Raw genomic sequence first — 18,594 nt, 5'->3', positions numbered from 1 at the left:
ATCAGGGTTGGAATGGAATTTCGGAAGTTGGAGTAGGTTCGTAGTGTCATTTTTGATGTGTGGTGCAAAATTTGAGGTCATTCGGATGTGGTTTGGTTAGTTTCGGCATCGGTTGTGGAATTCGTAAGTTTAGAAGTTCTTAGGCTTGAATCCGAGGGTAATTTGGTGTTTTGATATTGTTTTGAGTGATTCGAAGGTTCGACTAAGTTCGTATGGTGTTTTAGGATTGGTTGGTATGTTTGGTTGAGGTCCCGGGGGCCTCGGGTGTGTTTCGGGGTGAGTTTTGAGCGAGTTCGGGCATTTTCGGAACTCAGGTATGGTTCTGGTGCTTGGAATTTCACGGACCGCGGCAGAATTTTGGGGACCACGCTTGGAAGTTTTGCAGATCCGCTGGTCCGACTTTGAAAGTCTATATCTTTTGATCTACAAGGAATTTTGAGATGATTCAAAAACAAAAGTTGTAGCCATTCGTATCTAGTTTCCAGAAAGATAAAGAAGTCATCATTTGGACATTTGTATAAAAAATAATAGCCAAAATACTAAATCCTGGAAGTGCAGTCCCAAGAATTTCGCGGATCGCACCAAAATTTCGCGGACTGCGAAGTGGGAGATCAGAGGTGCACTATATAAACGGGGTTTAGGGTATTATTTCACATTTTGGACCTAGGGAGCTCGGTTTGTGGCGATTCTTTCATGGGTTTTTCAATAAATTTATCGGGGTAAGTGATTCTAACCCGAATTTGGTTAAAATACATGAATATATCAATGATTTCATCATCTGATTAGTACTTTGAGGTGGAAATTTGGAAAAAATTATAGAAACTTCATAAAATGAATTTTTGGGATTTAAATGTCGATTCGAAGTCAGATTTGAGTGAAACTAGCATGGTTGGACCTGTGAGTGAATGGGCTTTCTAGTTTTGTAAATTTTGTCGGATTTCGAGATGTGGGCTCGGGTGCCGGGTTTGAGCCAATTTCTGGATTTTGGTCTAATTTGATAGTTTTTCTTGTGGAATTCATTCCATTAGCGTATATTGATGGTATTGTACTGATTGTGAATAGATTCGGAATATTTGGAGGCCGAGTCGAGAGGCAAGAGCATCGCGGGGTAGAGATCTGACCGATTTGAGGTATGTAACGATCGTAAATCTAGTCCTGAGGGTATGAAACCCCGGATTTTATATCATTCTACTATTTTGAGATGACGGGCGTACACTATTGGGGATTGTGACTTGGTCCATCCCGTAGCAACTGTAACGTTGCATATTTTGTTGATACTATATGATACTTATATGTTTTAGAAAGTGTTTCTACAAATTGGCCTGAATGCCATATTTTGGGCCTTGTGCTAGTGTTGTGTGGATCCTTAGGGGATTTTTCATACTATCCTCTCACTGTTTTCGATTGAAAATCTATACTCGATCATGGTTATATCTGTTTACTGCATAACTCAGTTTTTATAACTCGGTTTTGATGCAAAAATGTTTTTTTGGGTTGAATACCCTGTTTTTACTTAAATGCCCGAGTGGCTTGAGAGGTTTATGACTGAGTGAGGCCGAGGGCCTGATTTGTGAGGATATTTATGGGATCCGGCTTCATGCCACAGCATGTTTGATATAGGCCGAGGGCTTGAATGATTTATGCCATGATTTGGCTTGATATAGTGCTTGGGCTGAAGGAGCCCCTCTAGAGTCTATACACACCCCCAGTGAGCGCATCGCAGCTACCTACTGAGTGCGAGTGCCGAGTGCTGAGTGACTGGTAGGCATGAGTGATTATGAGGTATGTCCGAGTGGCATGAGTGATTGCGAGTTATGCCCGAGTGGCATGTGTGACTGTGAGGTATGCCCGAGAGGCATGAGTAACTATGAGGTTTGCCCGAGGGGCTGTATATGAGTGATGTTTTGCCCGAGGGGTTGTTTATTATTTCATCACTTTTGCTCACCTTTGCATTGAGCCTCTATTTGAAAACTGTTGAAAAATATCTTTAAATGATTTTACTGGAACTGGGTTTAAACGAGATGATTTGATTCAAACACTGATTTTGCATGTTGTATTTTACTGAGATTTCATGATATGAACTTTATATGGTTTATTTCTCGTCACCACTGCTCAGTCTTTATTTATTGTTGTTACTTACTGAGTTGGCGTACTCACGTTACTTCCTGCACTTTGTATTCAGATTTAGGCATATTTGGACACGGTAGCGGCTGTTGACTATTCTGGTTGTAGATTTTCCCGGGGATAGCAAGGTAAGTGTCTGGAGATCGCAGCCCTGCTTCTCCCACTTATCTTCCTTTAGTTGTATTTAGTTATTTTTCAGGCTGAGTTAGTCTTGATATACTTAGACAGATTGTAGTAGATGCTCATGACTATTGACACCTCGATGTCGGGTTTTTCTTTTCCGTATTTGTTTTGATTTGAACTTCTTTACGAAGGTTTTTACGCTAAATAGCCTTGAAATTATCCTTGAAATGAAAATATCGGTTTGTTTTGGAATGAGTCGGCTTGCCTAGTTCCACGATAGGCGCCATCACGACAGGTTAGGTTTTTGGGTCGTGACAGATTGGTATCAGAGCCTAGGTTACATAGGTCTCACGAGTCATGAGCGGGTTTAGTAGAGTCTTGCGGATCGGTACGGACACATCTGTACTTATCTTCGAGAGGCTGAATAACCCTTAGAAAACTCCAAATTATTGAATTATTGTCGTGCGAATCTATTGATTCTAGTAACTAAACATCTATTATTTCATTCTCTCACAGATGGTGAGGACTCGTACTACTGGTCAGGAGGGCCAGCCACTAGTACCACCAGCTAGGGCCGCGAGAGACCGAGGCTGCGGTAGAGGCCGTGGTAGGGGTAGAGGTGCAGTCCGCTCCACAGCTGGGGCAGTACCTGCAGATCTACCAGTTACCTCAGATCAGGACCAGATTCCAGTTCTTGATGCACCAGCTCAGGCACCACCTATGCCTATTGTGATTCCAGGCCTTCAGGAGGCCCTAGCTCAGATTCTGACAGCGTGTACCGACCTTGCTCAGGCAGTCTCTATCTCGACGGCCGCAACCACTTCTCAGGACGGGGGAGGCACAAGCACTTAGACTCCAGTTGCTCGCACACCCGAGCAGGTTGTTCAGGGACTCCAAACACCGGGGGCGCCACCAGGCCAGCCGGTTGCAGTTGCACTGGATTATGTGGTTCCTGCCATGTTTGAGGATGATCAGCGTAGGTTGGAGAGGTTTGGGAGACTCCAGCCACCACCTTTCAGTGGCACAGATAGAGAGGATACTCAAGACTTCTTGGATAGGTGTCAGAGGATACTCCGTAGTACTGGTATTCTGGAGACTTGTGGGGTCTCATTCACTACTTTTCAATTTTTTGGGGCTGCATTCAGATAGTGGGAGACTTACGAGAGGCGAAGGCCTATTGGCGTAGCACCCCTTACTTAACAGTAGTTCTCTATGGTCTTTTTGGAGAAGTTAGTGCCTCAGTCCCATAGAGAGGAGCTGCGCAGACAGTTTGAGTGGCTTTGCAGGGTGACATGTCTGTGATGCAGTATGAGATGCAATTCTCGGAGTTGACCCGTCATGCTATCTGGTTGGTTCCCATGGACAGGGAGAGGACCATGAGGTTTATTGATGGTCTCACTTTTCAGCTATAATTGCTTATGACCAGAGAGAGGGTGTCTCGTGCTACCTTTGATGAGGTTGTTGACATTGATCGGCAATTGAGATGGTTCGCGGTCAGGAGAGGGTTGAGAGGGAGGCCAGGAGGCCTCGTGGTCAGGGTGGATTTAGTGGTGCTCCTTTTGGGGGTTAGTTCCAGCACGGTAGAGGTCGTCATTTCAGACAGGCTCAGTCAGCTCAGCCATTTCACCGTGGTGCATCATCTAGCCATGGTTCTCACAGTTCTCATCAGGGCCACTCATCACTTAGTGCCCTTCCAGATCAGAGTTCGTCCCATGCTCCACCAGTTCAGGACTCCTCCATGCCAGGTTCTTCTACCAGTTATCCGAGTGTTAGGGGTTCCCTTCAGTTCCCGCCACTAGCATTAGGGAGTTATTTTGAGTGTGGGGAGTTTGGGCATATGTGGATGCAGTGTCCTCGTCATCATGGAGGTCTATTTTAGCAAAAGAGTCAGCCTTCGACTTCAGCACCAGTTACTTCACCACTCGCCCAGTCAGCTCGGGGTGGAGGTCAGTCAGATAAGGGTCGCCCTAGAGGGGGAGGCAGATCATTGGCTGGCCAGGCCCATTTCTATGCCCTCCCTGCCATACCAGATGCTATTGCTTCAGATGTTGTGATTACAGGTATTGTCTCTGTTTGTCACATAGATGCCTCTGTATTATTTGACCCCGGTTCCACATATTCATGTATTTTCTTGTATTTTGCCTATTTTCTGGATATGCCCCGTGAGTCTTTAATTTCATCTGTTCATGTATCTACTCCTGTAGGTGATATTATTGTTGTGGACCACGTATATCGGTCATGTGTGGTGACTATTGTAGGTCTGGAGACCCAAGTGGACCTTTTGCTGCTCAGTATGGTTGACTTTGATGTGATGTTGGGTATGGATTGGTTATCTCCATGTCATGCTGTTCTAGATTATCACGTTAAGACTGTGACGTTGGCGATGCCGGGATTTTCGAGGGTTGAGTGGGGCGGTTCTATAGATTATGTACCTAGTAGGGTGATTTCATATTTCAAGGCTCAGCGTATGGTTGAGAAGGGTTGTCTTCCTATTTGGCTTTTGTGAGGGATGTTAGTGCAGAGACTCCTATCATTGATTATGTTCCGATGGTACGTGATTTTCCGAATGTGTTTCCTGCAGACCTGCTGGGCATGCCGCCTAACAAGGATATTGACTTTGGTATTGATTTGATGCCGGGCACTCAGCCCATTTCTATTCCACCGTATCGTATGGCACCGATGGAGTTGAAGGAATTGAAATAACAACTTTAAAAACTCCTTGATAAAGGGTTTATTCGGCCTAGTGTGTCATCTTGGGGTGCACCAGTTTTATTTGTGAAGAAGAAGGATGGTTCCATGAGAATGTGTATTGACTACAGGCAGTTGAACAAGGTCACAGTCAAGAACAAGTATCCTTTGCCTCGTATTGATTATTTATTTGACCAGTTACAGGGAGCGAGGGTGTTCTCTAAGATTGATTTGAGGTTCGGGTATCACCAGTTGAAGATTCGGGATTCGGATAATATTAAGACAACTTCCAGGACCCGATATGGCCATTATGAGTTCTTGGTGATGTCTTTTGGGCTGACCAATGCCCCAACAGCGTTCATGTATTTGATGAACAGTGTATTCCAGCCCTATTTGGACTCATTCGTTTTTATATTCATTGATGACATCCTGGTGTACTCTCGTAGCTAGGAGGAGCACGCCCAACATTTGAAGATTGTATTACAGAGATTGAGGGAGGATAATCTTTATACAAAGTTCTCCAAGTGTGAGTTTTGGCTCAGTTCAGTAGTATTCTTGGGGTACATGGTGTCCAGTGAGGGTATTTAGGTGGATCCAAAGAAGATAGAGGCGGTGTAGAGTTGGCCTAGACCGTCCTCAACCACGGAGATTAGGAGTTTTCTTGGTTTGGCGGGTTATTACCGTCGCTTTGTGGAGGGATTTTCATCTATTGCATCGCCCATGACCAAATTGACCCAAAAGGGTGCTCCATTCAGGTGGTCAGATGAATGTGAGGAGAGCTTTCAGAAGCTCAAGTCTGCCTTGACCACAACTCCAGTGTTAGTTCTGCCATCAGCTTCAGGTTCTTATACCGTGTATTGTGATGCCTCGAGGGTAGACATTGGTTGTGTTTTAATGCAGAAGGGTAGGGTGATTGCCTATGCCTCACGCCAGTTGAAGACCCATGAGAAGAACTATCCTATCCATGATCTTGAGTTAGCAGCCATTGTTCATGCCTTGAAGATTTGGCGTCATTATTTGTATGGGGTTCATTGTGAGATCTATACTGATCACCAGAGTCTGCAACATCTGTTTAAGAAGAAGGATCTTAATTTGCATTAGCGGAGATAGTTGGAGCTTCTTAAGGACTATGATATCACTATTTTGTACCATCCGGGGAAGGCCAATATGGTGGCCGATGCTTTGAGCCGCCGGGCGGAGAGTTTGGGGAGTCTAGCATATCTTCCGGCAGCAGAGAGACCTTTGGCATTGGATGTTTAGGCCTTGGCGGGCCAGCTTGTGAGATTGGATATTTCGGAGCCGAGTCGGGTGTTGGATTGTGTGGTCTCCAGGTCTTCTCTTTTGACCGTATCAGGGAGCGTCAGTATGATAACCCACACTTGCTTATTCTTTAGGACAGGGTTCAGAGAGGTGATGCTAGGGATGTGATTATTGGTAATGACGACGTGTTGAGGATGCAGGGCCGGATATGTGTGCCTAATGTAGATGGGCTTCGGGAGTTGATTCTTGGGGAGGCCCACAACTTGCAGAATTCCATCCATCCGGGTGCCGCGAAGATGTACTAGGATTTGAGGTAGCACTATTGGTGGAGGTGAATGAAAAAGGATATAGTCGGATTTGTAGCTCGGTGTCTCAACTGTCAGCAAGTTAAGTATGAGCATCAGAGACCGGGTATCTGGCTTCAGAGATTAGACATTCCAGAGTGGAAGTGCGAGCGGATCACCATGGACTTTGTAGTTGGGCTCCAACGGACTTCAAGGAAGTTCAATGCTATTTGGGTTATTGTAGATCGGCTGACCAAGTCCGCGCACCTCATTCCAGTCGGTACTACTTATACTTCAGAGCGGTTGGCTGAGATTTACATCCGAGAGATTGTTCGCCTGCATGGTGTCCCAGTTTCTATCATTTCAGATAGGGGTACTCAGTTCACATCGTAGTTTTGGAGGGCCGTGCAGCGAGAGTTGGGTACCTCGGTTGATTTGAGCACATCTTTTCACCCTCAGACGAACGAGCAGTCCGAGCACACTCTTAAGATATTGGAGGACATGTTGCGCGCTTGTGTCATTGACTTTGGGGGTTCATGGGACCGGTTCTTTTCGCTCGCGGAGTTTGCATATAACAACAGTTATCAGTCGAGTATTCATATGGCTCCGTACGAGGCTTTATATGGGAGAAGGTGTAGATCTCCGGTTGGATGGTTTGATCTGGGTGAGGCTAGGCTCTTGGGTACATACTTGGTCCAGGATGCATTAGATAAGGTGAAATTAATTCAGGAGCGGCTTCGCATAGCGCAGTCTAGGCAGAAGAGCTACGCGAACAGGAAGATCCGAGATGTATCTTTCATGGTGGGGGAGAAGGTTTTGCTGAAGGTATCACCCATGAAGGGTGTTATAAGGTTTGGGAAGTGGGGAAAGTTGAGCCCCCGGTTCATTGGGCCTTTTGAAGTGCTTCAGAGGATAGGGGAGGTGGCTTATAAGCTTGCCTTACCATCCAGCTTGTCGAGTGTGCAACCGGTATTTCATGTTTTCATGCTCCGGAAGTATATTGGAGATTCGTCCCATGTTTTGGATTTCGGCATGGTTCAGTTGGAGGGTGATATGACTTATGAGGTGGATCCGGTGGCTATTCTGGATCGGCAGGTTCGAAGGTTGAGGTCAAAGGACATAGCTTCAGTGAAGGTGTAGTGGAGAGGGAAACCTGTGGAGGAGGCCACTTGGGAGACCCAGTGGGAGATGCGGAGCAGATACCCACACCTATTCGAGACTCCAAGTATGTTTCTATACTCGTTCGAGGATGAACGGTTGTTTAAGAGGGGAGGATGTAACGACCCGGCCGGTCGTTTCGAGAGTTATAGCCCCATTTCCCCCATTTGTGCTTCCTTTATGCTTTAAAGCTATATTATAATATACCGGATTAGGTGGTTCGGGTTCGGAGTGGTTTCGAAGTGGAATGAGACACTTAGTCTCTAAAGTAGAAGCTTAAGTTGGAAAAAGTCAACCGACTATTAACTTATGTGTAAATGACATCGGATTTAAATTTTGATGGTTCCATTAGGTTCTTTAGGTATTTTGGACTTAGGAGCGCGTCCGGAATGTGATTTGGAGGTCCGGAGTAGAATTAGGCTTGAATTGGCGAAAGTTGAAAATTTGGCGATTTCGGTCGGTAGTGAAAAATTTGATATCGGGGTCAGAATGGAATTCCGGAAGTTGGAGTAGGTTCGTAGTGTCATTTGTGATGTGTTTTAAAAATTTAAGGTCATTCGGACGTGGTTTGGTTGATTTCGGCATCGGTTGTGGAATTCGTAAGTTTAGAAGTTCTTAGGCTTGAATCCAAGGGTAATTTGGTGTTTTGATGTTGTTTTGAGTGATTCGAAGGTTTGACTAAGTTCATATGGTATTTTAGGATTGGTTGGTATGTTTGGTTTAGGTCCTGAGGGCCTCATGTGTGTTTCAGGGTGAGTTTTGAGCGAGTCCAGGCATTTTCGGAACTCAGGTATGGTTCTGGTGCTTGAAATTTTGTGGACCGCGGTAGAATTTCGCGGACCGCGCTTGGAAGTTCTGCAGATCCGCTGGTCCGACTTTGGAAGTCTATATCTTTTGATCTACAAGGAATGTTGAGATGATTCAAAAACGAAAGTTGTAGCCCTTCGTGTCTAGTTTCCAGAAAGATAAAGAAGTCATCATTTGAACATTTGTAGAGAAAATTATGGCCAAAATACTAAAGCCTAGCAGTGCAGTCCCAAGAATTTCGCGGACCGCACCAAAATTTTGCGGACAGTGAAGTGGGAGATCAAAGGTGCACTATATAAATGGGGTTTAAGGTATTATTTCACATTTTGGACCTAGGGAGCTCGGTTTGTGGTGATATTTTCATAGGTTTTCCATAAATTCATCGGGGTAAGTGAATCTAACCCGAATTTGGTTAAAATACATGAATATATCAATGATTTCATCATCTAATTAGTACTTCGAGGTGAAAATTTGGGAAAATTGTAAACATTTCATAAAATAAATTTTTGGGATTTGAATGTCGATTCGAAGTCGAATTTGAGTGAAACTAGTATGGTTGGACTCGTGAGTGAATGGGTTTCTAGTTTTGTAAATTTTGTCGGATTTCGAGACGTGGGCCCGGGGGCCAGGTTTGAGCCGATTTCGGGATTTTGGTCTAATTTGATAGTTTTTCTTGTGGAATTCATTCCATTAGCATATATTGATGGTATTGTACTGATTGTGAATAGATTCGAAGCATTTGGAGGCCCAGTCGAGAGGCAAGAGCATCGCGGGGTAGAGATGACCGGTTTGAGGTAAGTAACGATCGTAAATCTAGTCCTGAGGGTATGAAACCCTGAATTTTATATCATTCTACTATTTTGAGGTGACACACATGCTAGGTGACGGGTGTGTGGACGTGCACTATTGGGGATTGTGACTTGGTCCGTCCCGTAGCAACTGTAAAGTTGCATATTTTGTTGAAACTATATGATACTTATATGTTTTAGAAAGAGTTTCTGTAAATTGGGCTGAATGCTATGTTTTGGGCCTTATGCCAGTGCTGTGTGGACCCTTAGGGGCCTTTTCTTACTATCCTCTCACTGTTTTCGATTGAAAATCTATACTCGGTCATGGTTATACCTGTTTACTGTATAACTTAGTTTTTATTACTCGGTTTTGATGCATAAATGTTGTTTTGGGTTGAATACCCTGTTTTCACTAAAATGCCCGAGTGGCTTGAGAGGTTTATGACTGAGTGAGGCCGAGGGTCTGATTTGTGAGGATATTATGGGATCAGGCTGCACGCCGCGACATGTTTGATATAGGCCGAGGGCTTGAGTGATTTATGCCATGATTTGGCTTGATATAGCGCTTGGGATGAAGGAGCCCCTCCGGATTCTATACACACCCCTAGTGAGCGCATGTACCTACTGAGTGCGAGTGCCGAGTGCTGAGTGACTGGGAGGCATGAGTGATTGTGAGGTATGCCCGAGTGGCACGAGTGATTGTGAGGTATGCCCGAGTGGCATGAGTAACTTTGAGGTATGCCCGAGAGGCATGCGTGACTGTGAGGTTTGCCCGAAGGGTTGTATATGAGTGATGTTTTTTCCGAGGGGCTGTTTATGATTTCATCACTTTTGCTCACCTTTGCATTGAGACTATGTTTGAAAACTGTTGAAAAATATCTTTAAATGATTTTACTGGAACTGGGTTTAAACGAGATGATTTGATTCAAACACTGATTTTGCATGTTGTATTTTACTGAGATTTCATGATATGAACTTTATATGCTTTATTGCTCGTCACTACTACTCAGTCTTTATTTATTGTTGCTACTTACTGAGTTGGCGTACTCACGTTACTCCCTACACCTTGTGGGCAGATTCAGGCATATTTGGACACGGTAGCGGCTGTTGACTATTCCGGTTGCAGATTTTCCCGGGGATAGCAAGGTAGCTGCCTAGCGATCGCAGCCCTGCTCTTCTCCCTCTTATCTTCCTTTAGTTATATTTAGCTATTTTTCAGGCTGAATTAGTCTTGATATTGTTAGACATATTGTAGTTGATGCTCATGACTATTGACACCCCGATGTCGGGCTTTTCTTTTCTGCATTTTTGTTTTGATTTGAACTCCTTTACGAAGGTTTTTACGCTAAATTGCCTTGAAATTATACTTGAAATGAAAATATCGATTTGTTTTGGAATGAGTCGACTTGCCTAGTTCCACGATAGGCGCCATCACGACAAGTTAAGTTTTTGGGTCGTGACATGGGGGGTGGTAGCTTTTCTATCACATCAACCTTTGCTCGATCCACCTCAATGCCCTTACTTGACACTAGGTGCCCTAAGACTATACCTTCCTGTACCATGAAGTGGCATGTTTCCTAATTGAGCACCAGATTAGTCTCCACACATCTTTTCAAATTCTTTAGGCAATCATCGAATGAGTCTCCCACCACTGAGAAATCATCCATGAAGACCTCCATTATGTCTTTTACCATATCTGTGAAAATGGCCATCATGCACCTTTGAAATGTGGCGGGTGCATTGCATAGGCCGAACGACATTCTTCTGAAAGCGTAGACGCCATATGGACAGGTGAATGACGTTTTCTCTCTATCTTCTAGGGCAATAGAGATCTGATTATACCCCGAGTATCCATCCAGAAAGCAGAAGTGGGACCTCCCAGCCAATCTATCTAGAATTTGATCAATGAACGACAATGGAAAATTGTCTTTTCGGGTGGCCTTGTTTAATCTTCTATAGTCCATACAAATTCGCCATATCATGACTGTTCTTGTTGATATCAACTCGTTGTTCTCATTTTGCACTACAATGATTCCACCTTTCTTTGGCATACATTGGACTGGGCTGATCCAGTTGCTGCCGGAGATGGGGAAAATGATCCCCACATCTAACCACTTTATCACCTCCTTTTTCACAACTTCTTTCATGTTGGGGTTCAGCCTTCTTTGATGTTATCTGGAAGATTTGTGTCCATATTCCAGTAAAATCTTATGCATACAGAAGGCCGGGCTGATACCCTTAATGTCTTCAATGGTCCAACCAATTGTAGTTTTGCACTCTATCAATACCTGTAAAAGCTGTTCTTCCTACACATCTAACAAACCAGATGAGATAATAACAGGTAAAGTAGAGTTGGGTCCCAAGAAAGCATACCTGAGATGAGGTGGTAGCGGTTTCAGTTCCAATTGTGGTGGCTCTTCGATCGATGGCTTAGCTGGAGGAGTCTTTCTTTCTTCTAAGTGTAAAGACTCAATTTCCAGATCTCTTTTCCAGAACCCTTAGCCTTCAAGATCCAGCACTCACTCCGCCAAGTCCTCTCCATTTACTTCTTCTAAGTTCGTGAGACAGGATGCTAGAGGGTCTTTAGCGTTCATAGTCTCATCTTCCTCCTCCAAAATTACATCCACAGCTTCTATGAGAGAGCAGTTAGCAAATTCACTTGCTCGTCGCATAGACTTCTGCACATTGAATGTGATCTCTTCATCGTTCAGTCTCATTTTTAGCTCTCCAGTTTCACAATCAATCAGTGCTCTCCTAGTGGCCAAGAATGGTCTTCCCAAAATTATGGGAATCTCCTCGTCATCTCGGCAGTCCAGAATGACAAAATGTGCTGGAAACACAAACTTTCTAACCTGCACTAGTACATCATCAAGGATACCTGATAGCCTCTTCACTGTCCGGTCGGCTAGCTGTAGTAAGATGGATGTGGGTCTTGCTCTTCAAATGCCTAACCTTTTGTAGATAGCCAGGGGCATCAAGTTTAAGCTTGCCCCCAAATCACACAATGCTTTAGCAAAAGCATAGCTGCCTATTGTGCATGGGATTGTGAAATTCCCTGGGTCTGACAACTTCTCAGCTACGGGTCTCGTTACTACTGCACTACAGGTCTGGGTTAGTGTAACAACGGCCAGGTCTTGGAAGTCGAATTTGCGAGATATTAAATCCTTCACCATTTTGGCATACCCAAGCATCTCCGTCAAAGCGTCAATCGATGGAATGTTCACCTGGATTTGTTTCAACATCTCCATGAATTTCTTATACTGCTCATCCTTCTAATATTTGGCCAATCTCTATGGGAATGGTGACTGAGGTTGCTTCCTTCTTGTGATTTGAGTTTTATCCTGCTTAGGCACTGCTTCTACTATCGTTTCTTATGCTACCCAGTCTCCTTTGCCACCTTTTTTTCTTTGCTTGTCCCTCTTGTGCATGTTGTACTGTCACCTTAGTTAACCCTGTTGAATCATCTACCTCAATGGGTACTGGCACAAGTGTTTCAGTTGGTCGGCTTTCACGAGCAATTTCTTGCTCAAGATCTAGGTCTCTACCATTTCTTAGACTCACTGCCATAAGCTATTTCGGCCCCTGCTCTTTTGGATTGACTTGTGTGTCGGCCGGTAACGTCCCTTGGGGACGATTATTTAGAGCCATCGAAATCTATCCTAATTGAATCTCAATGCCTTTTATCACCGATTCATGTGAGTCCATTCTCTCTTGCATTTTTCCATTGGACCCAATCAGTTGTTGCAACATTCCTTTAATTTCAGACAACCCATCTTCTCATCTCACTATTTGCTGTTGTTGAGGTTGCTGATAAGCTAGCTGCTGATTTTGCTGGTTGTATCCCTGTTGCCTTTGGTAAGGCACAACTTGACCCCGTGGTCGCATAGCTCCAGGATTTCTGCTATTATTGTACTGTTGTTGTGCTGGTCTATATTGCTGATTATGTTGCCCCCAATTCTGACCACCTTGCCTCTGTCCTCCATAGTTGGCCATATAGCTCATATCTTCCTGATAGTGCTGGTTGTCACTTTCCACACTCCAGGAGCATGCTTATGGTTGGTTAATGCATGGTGTACATAAACCCCCATTAGTCGCATCAACTATGTGTACCTGCTGCTTCAGGCCTGATTCATTGATCTTTTGGTGAGGATACTCATTTGTGTCATCAGACTGGCCATATTTTCGGCTATGGAGTTGTTTGGGTCCAAATCCACAGAGTGAACTACAAGAGTGATCGTGGAGTCTCTTGTCATCCATCCTGAGTTTTGAGCCATTTTATCAAGTAGGATCTTGCATTCTCTAAATGATTTGCTAAAAAATGCTCCCCCCGCTGAAGCATCAACATTGGCCTTTAAGTTGTCTGCCAATTCCATGTAGAACCTCTGCCGCAGCATCTGATCTGGAATGCCATGATGTGGACACTTCACCAGCATACCCTTGAACCTCTCCCACATTTCTTGTAGTGTTTCTGTTGGTCTCTGCCTGTAGCTCAATATCTCATCAATTTGTTTAGCAGTCTTATTGAGTGGGTAGAACTTGTTCACAAATTGCTTAACTAATTCCTCCCAAGTAGTGATGGAGTTTATGGGGAGTGAATTAAGCCAAGTATGAGCTTCTCCCGTCACCGAGAATGGGAACAACAACAACTTTATTGCTTCCGGTGTCACATTAGGTTGCCTTTGCGTGACACATATCGGCAGGAAATTTTCCAGATGCTGCTGAGGATCTTCAACGTAAGACCCCGAGAACAGTCCCTTGTTCTTCAACAAATATAGCATGTTGTTTGTGATTTGAAAAGATTCTTCTTGTATCTGAGGGACTGCAATTGCGGTTGCTAAATTTTAAGCGGTGGGTTGTGCCCAATCATACAATGCTGCTTCAGGCACAAGAGGCACCACACCCTGATTGTTCGGGTCATTCGCATTGACTCTGTTGATTGGATTTTCTATTCTGTCATCCATGTCTAGTTCGATTTGTTCGGTTGAGTTCTGTTGTTGTTTGCCCTTCTTGTTTGCACGATTCAATGCCTTGAAAACTTTCTCAAGATGTGATAATGTTTCGAACAATTCACCAGTTCTTGAGGAGTTTCTAGGCAAGCACCTGTAACACCCAAGACTACAAACGTTAAAATTTCAATGTATTTAGTTTAAAATGAAGAAAATTGACTATACTAAGAATTCTTGCACATCTTTTGGCTACAATTAATAACATCGTCCGTTCCCCGGCAACGGCGCCAAAATTTGATCGCGCCCAACTATGCCTTATAAAAAGGACTAAGCGGTCGTTGCAAATATATTCCGGTCAATAAGTCCGGAGTCGAATCCCACACGGAATTAACCTATTAAGCACAACTACTAGACTCGTACAAATTCATGCAATCGATATTCAGAAATATTTAAATAACAAATTGGATGTTTACTAACTAAATATTACGTAATGAAAATGCAGTAATTAATAACAAACTACGAACAGGTTGTAGACAAGAATTGGAATGATCTAAGGTTATGATTTCCCCTATTGTCGAAATCCTTTCCTCTACGTTTCCTATAAATTTGCCTAAGTTTTCTCTACCGATCATGAGCGCTCTGAGTGTCATAATTCTCTCCCGAGTAACTACCACAATTTACTAGACATATTCTTTCGAATTACGCTAGCTGGCACTAAGTACGGCTCACTCAGATCGCACCAAAATTTTGTTATTCCTAATCCCACCTTTAAACCCTCCGTATTAATCCCTTATATACATTAAGAGTGATGTTGTTCAACAACTACCTAAATATGCACTCTCTTCCGACTAATACATACTAAACATGCACAGTCGATTGAGAGCTCTTCAACCAACCATAATAATAACGCAGTTGAATAAATAGAGAAAATACTACGTCAAATTTATATTAACGTAACAAGAAATTCATCCTATAATAGGTTCCATCAAAACCCTAGATTAGGAGTTTAGCTACTCATACTCGTGGTAACAATATCCCAAATATTTTTCATAACCAAATTACAAAGTAAAGATGAAAGAATGTAGAAATCGATGATTTTATCTCCCAACTAGTATTCCACGAGCTATTCTTGCCTATGGTCACAAAAACTCCTTCAAAAGTGGTATTTTATGTCTATTTATATGTGTAGGAACAGACCTAAATGACATAGGACAAGTCCTAGTCAAACCAGGAGATGAAATAAGCCTTCAAAATCCAAAGTAAGCGTGCCTCAGACCATGCCTCGTGAGGCTCCACGCGAGATGAACCTCGCCTAACACTGTGCGGCCCCAGCTCCCACGCGAGCTCGAGATCGCCTCACCCTTCACGACGCCTGTTCCTACGCGATCTCAGAGGCTCGCGTCGCCAGCTTCCACGCGAGATCAAAGGGTCGCCTCGCGAGCTTCTTCATCTTTTCACTGCTTAATGCATTCTTTCTTCTTTCCACAGTTTTCGAGCACACTTTATTCTTTAAATTTTTCTTTTGCTCTAATTTTATCTCCAATTCACCTACACATAAAATAGACTTCATTACGCGCAAATATAGTGTAGTTTAACATTAAAGTATATAAATTGCAAGGTAATTAATGTACTAAAATATAAAATTATAGCCACACATCACAACCCCAGCCCAGCTTCCCCTTCTCGATCGAGAGAGTGGCTTCGCGACCGCGAAGCACAATGCACGAGGTGACATCTGAAGCTCAAAAACCAGAAATTCTAAGTCCGAAATGGTCCGTAACCTATCCGAAACTCACCCAACCCTCAGGGCTCCAAACCAAATATGCACATAAGTACAAAAATATCATACGAATTCGCTCTCGCGATCAAAACACCAAAGTAACACCTAGGACTACGAATCGGACACCAAAACAAATGAATTTTTCAATAAAACTTAAGAACTTTTGTTTAACAACCAGACGTCCGAATCATGCTAAATCAACTCCGTTTTACACCGAATTTTGCAGACAAGTCATAAATACATTAATGAACTTATACCAAGTTCCGGACTCGGTAGCAAGAAAGTCAAACTTTGGCCAAACTTGGAATTTCTTTAAACTATTAAACTTCAAATTTTCAAGAAATTGCGATAAATCAAGCTAGGGACTTCCGAATTCGATTCCGGGCATATGCCCATGTCCCAATTTACGATACGGACCCACGGGGACCGTTAAAATGCTGATCCGAGTCCGTTTGCTCAAAACATTGACCGAAGTCAACTCAAATGAGTTTTAAGGCACGGTTTCACATTCTAATCAATTTTTCACACCAAAACTTCCGAAAAAAGACACGGACTGCGCGCGTAAATCGACGATGGCTAGACAGAGCTATTCGAGGTTTCGTGGATCTAGCATTGTCAAGAAAATTCAGGCCAAATGAGAGAATTGTTAAAAATTTGTCCTTATTTTCTTGCCTTATTTAAATTTATTCCTTTATTTGAAGGAAGGGTAGAATATTAACCATAATTATTTTACTTTTTCTTAAAGGACAATATAGATCTTTTCCATATTTGACATATCCTTTATGTAGAAAAATATTGTGACCTCTATATATTGAGGATCTCTCATTCATACATAACACAATAGCATCCACAATGTAGTCCTTAAGAGAGTCTTGTTTATGGAGAGATTTTCTCTCAATAGTTTTTTTCTTTTATATTAGTTTTGTCATATGTAGGTCAATTGACAAAACTATATTAAAGTTTATGTCTGTTTTAGTATATATATTTTTATTGCCTGATTTATTATTACCAAGGTTTGCATTATTAGTTTCTGCATGACGCCTTATTATTTTCGATCCGAACAGTTTGAACAATCTCGGTTAATTGTTATCATTTGATAAGAATCAATACAATCTTTGTAAGGCTCCTCCCCCGAATGAAATTCAATAGGATCCAAAGAGACCACGTCTTCATCCATAAGATCCTAAGCACCTGAATCGGTCAAAAGTTTAATTCTATCGGAACTACTTATTTTTCAAATGATATCCACATGGTTCACAAATATTTATTTTTTATTATTATTTTTTCAATTTAATCCATAATAAATTTTCTGTTGAACCCACAAGCCTGTATTTTTGAGTTACATCGAGACCATTAGAACTTTCTCTTATAGTTAAGTCACTGCATTTGTGCGAGTTCGTAACTGAAAACCTCGTTTTTACTATTATTTTGACTTTCATCGCCACAAATGACCATAAAAACATAATTGTTATCATAATTCTCACTACCACAAAATAATTATTTATGTGATTACTCTAATTATATTGTGTATCATACGAGTAAGAATTATAGTAGGGATCTTCGCCCCTAAATTCATAGTTTAGATAACTCGAGTTGTGATAACTATAAATATAAAAAAAATCTATTTCACTCATAAAAGAATAATCGATGTCAATCTAAAAAAAATGATTTTCAATATCAAAATAAATGGATTAATTGTCTCAATTCCTATTACTAACTAAAAAAAATCATCATAGATGAAATTCTGAATGCCTGTAATGCCGAATAAACAATCAACGTTATTGCAATTAGAATTATCATGATTTCTCCAACTATGAATGGTATTTACATTTTGATTTTGATCTTTAATAGTATTTTTTTTATAGGACCAAGAAGGCCCATTGATTTATTTAGCTCACACCTTCATTTGAACTACTTAAATAACATCGAATTAAATCACTATCTTTCTATAGAGTTTTCTTGCCCCCTATTTGCATGAAAATACAATAGTTGAATAGTCATTCGCTCTAAAATTATTTATTTGAGTATCTTATTTTCTATCAGACTAAGCATAGAAATCCAATTACTAGGATTATTAACTAATAAGGATTATGAGTATTGAAAAATAATTATAAATTCCGGGGAACACTTCATTATATATTAATATATTGAAACCCCCTTTATATTATTAAAAATATATAATAATATAATAATATTATCCAGGATTTCGATACATTTTGCAATCGAGAAATCTCTACTGGTGCATGTGCTATCCGAGAATAATTAGCCGATCTAGGTTAATAAATTATTATATATAATGTGAAGAATTGTGGGGGGGGGGGGGGAGACATGAATATTGGAAAAAGAAAAGCTTGAAGAAGAAAGAATGGATGGTGGTTAGATGTGTGAAATTGGCTACACATTTTATTCGAACAAATATAGAGCCAAAATGGATGATTTGTGTCTATTACCAGTTTTTTCTCCTGAGTTGAGACCGACCATTCAAATATATTGGGTTAAACTAATGAGCTCAGATATTAATGAACTCTATAGAGAGTTATCTGTCGAAATAATATCCTTACCGATCTATTAACAATAAGTAGATCTACGCCAGGAGAATTCGTAATGTAGCAGGAGAAATTAGTACAAGAAGCCAT

Source organism: Nicotiana tabacum, chromosome 13, assembly GCF_000715075.1.
Source record: "Nicotiana tabacum cultivar K326 chromosome 13, ASM71507v2, whole genome shotgun sequence".
Classification (NCBI taxonomy): domain Eukaryota; kingdom Viridiplantae; phylum Streptophyta; class Magnoliopsida; order Solanales; family Solanaceae; genus Nicotiana; species Nicotiana tabacum.
The sequence above is the reverse complement of the archived record's forward strand: the minus strand, read 5'-3'. Positions refer to the sequence as shown.